This window comes from Lissotriton vulgaris, chromosome 3_1 (genome assembly GCF_964263255.1).
Source record: "Lissotriton vulgaris chromosome 3_1, aLisVul1.2, whole genome shotgun sequence".
In the NCBI taxonomy this organism is placed as follows: domain Eukaryota; kingdom Metazoa; phylum Chordata; class Amphibia; order Caudata; family Salamandridae; genus Lissotriton; species Lissotriton vulgaris.
This window is the reverse complement of record NC_141689.1, coordinates 469,532,467-469,538,686: the sequence shown is the minus strand read 5'-3', so window position 1 is coordinate 469,538,686 and position 6,220 is coordinate 469,532,467. Positions and strand designations below refer to the sequence as shown.

At 53.8% G+C, this 6,220-nt stretch overlaps 1 pseudogene; it reads right to left on the bottom strand.

The window, feature by feature from the left end:
* Positions 1-2,449: 2,449 nt before the first annotated feature.
* LOC147726634 (18S ribosomal RNA) lies at positions 2,450-3,618 on the bottom strand (annotated as a pseudogene).
* Positions 3,619-6,220: the final 2,602 nt, after the last annotated feature.

Below are 6,220 nucleotides of genomic sequence, written 5' to 3'. Positions count from 1 at the left end.
CTTCTTTGGCCCCGATTAACATCCAGACCCTCGTCTGGCTTGCAGGACGGGGAGGCTCCAGCACCCCCATGGTCTGCTGGACGGAGCTCAAGCCCCAGGCCCGGTCCATGCTTCTGAACACCAGCCAGGTTATGGAGAGCCCCCCTTGGCCCCGATGAATGCCCAGACCCTCGGCTGGCTTGCAGGATGGCGAGGCTCCAGCACCCCATGGCCTGCTGGACAGGCCTGGTTCCTGCTTCCAACACCCAGGCAGGCCGGCGGGGAGCCTCAGCTTGTTTTCTAGCACAGGGAGGCTCCAGCACTCCATAGCATCCCGGACAGAGCTCAAGCCCTGGGCCCGGTCCCTGCCTCCATACCCTAGCCAGGCTGGGGAGAGCCTCCCTTAGCCCCGATGAATGCCCGGAACCTCAGCAGGCTTGCCGGATGGAGCTCAAGCCCCAGACTTCCAAACCCTAGCCAGGAGAGCCTCCCCAGGACCCGGTGGACCCCGGTCTCCAGCACCCAGACTCTCTGATGGTTTGCAGGACGGGGGGCTCATGCACCCCAGGGCCTGCCAGACGGAGCTCAAGCCCCGGGCCCGGTCCCAGGTTATGAATCCTAGCAAGGCCGGGGAGAGTCTCCCCAGGCCCCGGTGGAACCCCGTCCCCAGAGCCCAGACCCTCAGCTGGAACCAAAGAGGGTTAAGCCCAGGCCATGTCCTCTCCCTGTCGGCCTGCCCGGGAGCCCATTTTTCTCGACTATTTAGATCACAGCGAGGTAGCTGCTCTGCTCCTTACGAAACCCTGACCCAGAATCAGGTTGCCTACGAATGATTTAGCACCGGGTGCCCCACGAACATGAGGTGCACTAAGGGCGATGGAGGCGGTACCTTGCCGTCTGCACTCCGGTCCCCAAGCTAGCGGCTCTACGCACCGGCCCCCTGAGAGAGGCCAGCTATCCCATGCCAACCAAGGCTCCACAGCGCTGCGGTATCGTTACGGTTTAGGGGGAATTCTGACTTAGAGGTGTTCAGTCATAATCTCACAGATGGTAGCTTCGCCCCATTGGCTCCTCAGCAAAGCACATACACCAAATGTCTAAACCTGCGGTTCCTCTTGTACTGAGCAGGATTACTATTGCAACAACACATCATCAGTTGGGTAAAACTAACCTATCTCACGACGGTCTAAACCCAGCTCACGTTCCCTATTAGTGGGTGAACAATCCAACGCTTGGTGAATTCTGCTTCACGATGATAGGAAGAGCTGACATCGAAGGATCAAAAAGAAACGTCGTTAAGAACGCTCGCCCGCCACAAGCCAGTTATCCCTGTGGATGCCTTCCCAGCCAACCCGGAGCCGCTCGCGGCGCACCTCCACAGAGGAAATGCGCCCTGTATGGGCCGGGTAGGACCTGAGCGCCGGTCCCACGGAGGGGATCCGAAACTCCCGGGCCACCGACTTTTCCGCCATGTTGAATCCTCAGGTTGGACTGCACGGACCCCATCTGTTTACCTCTCGGCGGTTTCACACCCTCTTGAACTCTCTCTTCAAAGTTCTTTTCAACTTTCCCTTACGGTACTTGTTGGCTATCGATCGTGCACCCGTATTTAGCCTTAGATGGAGTTTACCACCCGCTTTGGGCTGCATTCCAAAGCAACCTGACTCCGAGAAGACCCAATCCCGGCACGCTAGGAGACACTACCGGCCTAACACTGCCCGCGGGGTGAGCTTCAATCAAAAGGACTTGGGACGCCCCAGTTCGTTGGGTTTGCATACCTTTGTCTGTGACATCCTTGCAGCACTCTCCAGGACTAGTGGGACTTGTCACACAGCCTTTTCCTCGTGCCCCGGATTGCGGACCACACGCCGCTAGGAACTACAGCCCCCTGAAGACAGTGCGGTCCCGCGAGAGGGGCCAAGCCACTAGCGAGCCGGGCTTCAAATTGAGCGGGTAGCTCCCGCAGCGCAAGACGCTCCAGTTCGTTGGGGTTGCATACCTTTGTCTGCACCATCCTTGCCGCACTCTCCAGGACCGATGGGACTTGTCACACAGCCTTTTCCTCTTGCCCTGGACTGCGGACAGCACGCCGCTAGGAACTACAGCCCCCAGAAGGCAGTGCGGTCCCGTGAGAGGGACCACACCACCAGTGAGCGGGGCTTCAAATTGAGCAGGGAGCTCCCGTGCCGGCGGGCTGGCGATCAGCTCACCCCACTCTTGGCCCGGGTCAGAGGCGCCGGAAGGAAAGAGCCCGGCGGCTCCCTAAGCTGCATGCCTCCCACCAAGGGGAGCCGGGGTCCCCTCGCAGGCCCTCGCCCCCTTCTCTTTCAGGCCGCCCTGCCGCGCGAGAAGGGCCACTCCTCGGTCACCCGAACCCCGGTCGGGCCGGTAGTCTGGCACGAGAGAGACCAGCTGGCAAAAGGGCCTTTCGAGGGAGGGGTGGTACCACCCCGGGGATGCACTGCCATTCGGTTAACCCCCCACTGCGGTGGGGTGTCTGTGCTTTGCTATAATACTCCCCCCGGAACCCAAAAACGTTGGTTTCCCGGAAGCTGCTAGACGGGTCATGGGAATAATGCCACTGGATCGCTAGTCGGCATTGTTTATGGTCAGAACTACGACGGTATCTGATCGTCTTAAAACCTCCGACTTTCGTTCTTGATTAATGAAAACATTCTTGGCAAATTCTTTTGTCTTGGTTCGTCTTGCGCCGGTCCAAGAATTTCACCTCTAGCAGCACAATACGAATGCCCCCAGCCATCCCTCTTAATCATGGCCCCAGTTCCGAAAACGAACAAAATAGAACCGGAGTCCTAGTCCATTATTCCTAGCTGAAGTATTCAGGCGACCGGCCTGCTTTGAATACTCAAATTTTTTCAAAGTAAATGCTTCAGACCCCCAGGACACTCAGTCAAAAGCATCAAGGGGGCGCCGAGAGGCAGGGGCTGGGACAGGCGGTAGCTCGCCTCACCGCGGACCGCCAGTTCAATCCCAAGATCCAACTACAACATTTTTAACTGCAGCAACTTTAATATACGCTATTGGAGCTGGAATTACTGTGGCTGCTGGCACCAGACTTGCCCTCCAATGGATCCTCATTAAAGGATTTAAAGTGCACTCATTCCAATTACAGGGCCTCGAAAGAGTCCTGTATTGTTATTTTTCGTCACTACCTCCCCGAGTCGGGAGTGGATAATTTGCATGCCTGCTGCCTTCCTTGGATGTGGTAGCCATTACTCAGGGCTCCCTCTCCGAAATCGAACCCTGATTCCCCGTTACCCGTGGTCACCATAGTAGGAACAGAAAGTACCATAGAAAGTTGATAGGGCAGACATTCAAATGTATTTTTGCCGTCACGGGGACGTGAGATCGCCCTGAGGTTATCTAGAGTCACCAAAGCGACCGGGCAAGACCGAATTGGTCTTGGTCTGATAAATGCATGCATCCCGGGAGGTCAGCGCTCGGCATGTATTAGCTCTAGAATTAACACAGTTATCCAAGTAACAGTTGGAGCGATCAAAGGAACCATAACTGATTTAATGAGCCATTTGCAGTTTTACTGTACCGGCCGCGTGTACTTACATGTGCATGGCTTAATCTTTAAGACAAGCAGATGCTTCTGGCAGGATCAACCAGGTAGCCGCACCTGATGACGGGGTGGGAGCCGAGTGCCCATCTCCCAAACCGGCAACCTTTGCGCACCCCTCCATCTCTCGGGTGCATTCCAGGGAAAGGAGCCCGCCTGCCTGGGTGGGAGGGCTCGCTGGAGGGGTGTGGAGCGGTGCGGTCGCATGGGCACCGGCGGGTCCAGCCATCTCCCCCGGGAGGGAGAGGCGGGCCAAGGCACAGCCTGAGTGAGGGGCAGGGGTGTCGGAGCCTGGCGGCAGCAGCACCCCTCGGAACAGTCGTTCCGAGCTGCTGTGGAAATGTGTTGGGCAGAGAGGGGTGGCGCCTATAGACCTGCTGGGCAGCAGCATCTGAGGGCCTGGCGCCATCCGACCCCTCCTGCTTGGGTCAGACCATTGGAGGGTACAAGCTGCTGGGGCAACTTGCTCTGCTGGGTAAAGGGCCTCCCACAAGGCGGCAGGCCCTTGAGTCAGACGGCACATGCTGGGTGGAATCCCTTTGCTTGAAACAGTTGAAGCAATCCATCCCTAAATGGACCGAGAGTACCCAATTTATCAGAGTACAGCTGGGGCATCCCATGGCAGGCCACCCTGCGCAGGGAGTATGCTGGCTTAGCATCCCCAGCCTGCTGCCAGGGCAAGCAGACTCAGAGAAAAAGGACCATCGGGAAGGGGCCCAAGAGGCAGGTGCGTCCGAACGCCCCAGCAGGAGGGCCCGGATGCTGCCTTCCCCCTTCTCAGCATCGCAAGACCTCACGGAGGTCTGCCTGAGCAAATTTGGAGAAAAGAGAACCATCGGGAAGGGGCTGAGAGGCAGGTGTGTTCCCGGGTCCCTGGGGGCCTCGATGGGCGGGCCCTGGGTGCTGCCTTCCCCCGTCTCGGCAGTGCCGGACCTCACAGAGGTCTGCCTGAGCAAACTCAGAGAAAAAGGACCATCGGGAAGGGGCTGAGAGGCAGGTGCGTACCCGGGCCCCTGGGGTCCCCAGCGGGCGGGCCCAGGCTTTGCCTTCCCCTGATTCAGAATTGCCGGACCTCACAGAGGTCTGAATGACCCTCTTCCTAGTAATCCAGAGGAACATTACCCCCCCTTTAATGCACACGTGGTGACAGAGGAGACCCGAGGCGTGAAAGTACCCGACCTCCTGGAGCCCTCGCTGGGATCTGGGATGCAAATGGCACTTCATCAGGACGTCCTGTCATGATTCCCTCATATGAGGTTTAATTAGGCAAAAACCTAAGATCATAGTTCCTGAAAAACCCACCCCTTTCCCGTGCACCAGCACTGCCTGTGTGTGATTGGTGTTAAAGGTTACTAGAAAGGCGATCTTTTATGTAGAATACTGACTTGGTATGCAGTTTGATGTTTATGTAAGTGCCCAAGTTCTAAAACGCTGAAATAATGCTTTCTCATGTTTTCCTTTGTTTATTTAACTTTGGCATTTGATATTATTTTGAGGAGTTTGAGCGAGCGCTGCTTGAGGAAATGCTGCCTGTTTCTACGATCATCGCGTTATAGCCGCTTTTAGTGTTTTCACTCGCAGCGGCTATAACGTGACATGCGCACGTTATCTCCTGGGTGCGGTCGGCTATTTAAACGGCACCCAGGCTTCCAGAATCTGCTTTGCCTTCCGCCTCGGTAGGAGAGAGGCCGCGTCAGAAGGCAGATCGGCAAACTTACCTGTTTTGAAGAATTCCGGCTCTTTGAAAATATCCTTGGAGCACTTTCTGCATTCCGGAAAACCTGAAATGAACAAAAGAACAAAACTAAGATAAGTACTTTAATTTTCTAGGAAAGGCGCCCAACGCAAGAGAGTCTTAAGTAATTTTCGGAACATTTAGTTTTTTCTTCAAGAGAAGGAAAAAGACAAGAACAGAGAAAGCCTTGATAAAAGAATCTTTCTGGACATTCTAAAAGAAAGAAGAGAACTTTATGCAAGAGTTGTTTTTAGCATTGCAAGAAATACATTGTAATGTAAATGTAAATTTTCTTTAGGTTTTATTTCTTAAAAAGACAGTCAAGTCAAAAGGGGGTACAGGATTGGTGTTTGCACACATGTGCCTTCTTTCTCTTCATGTTGTTCAGCAGGTTTTGGAACACAAGAGAAATCACAGAATCCACATTATATTCCATATGAAAACATTTGCAAGTAAGTCGAGTAGTCTAAGGGGAATAGTCTAATATTTTAAGAATATTTTCTAAAAGAATATTTCTTTGTCTCTTAGAAAATAATTACAAAGTCAATAATCCAAGCCAATCAAAGAACACCAGACCCGAACATTTGACGACTCCTCGACTGTGCAAGTCAAAGAAATACTGGACATAGGACTGAACTGCTCTGATCGCAGGTAGGAATTATTTCTGTAATCAAACAGTGAAAAGAGACCACACAAGGTTTTAGTGTAGGTAGAAAAGGAGGACTTACTGAACAGGTTTAATAAATCCTTCCCAATTGTTATTTCACAGATCGACAGCAAGATATTCCCTACACATCAACGTCCAGTACCGGCCCTCCTCCCAAATTCCTAGTTTTATTCTTAGCTGTTAAATTTAAGTCAGCCAAGTTTATAGTTAGTTACTTGGGAAGTTGGTCACTTGCGTCTCTGCGAAATCTACT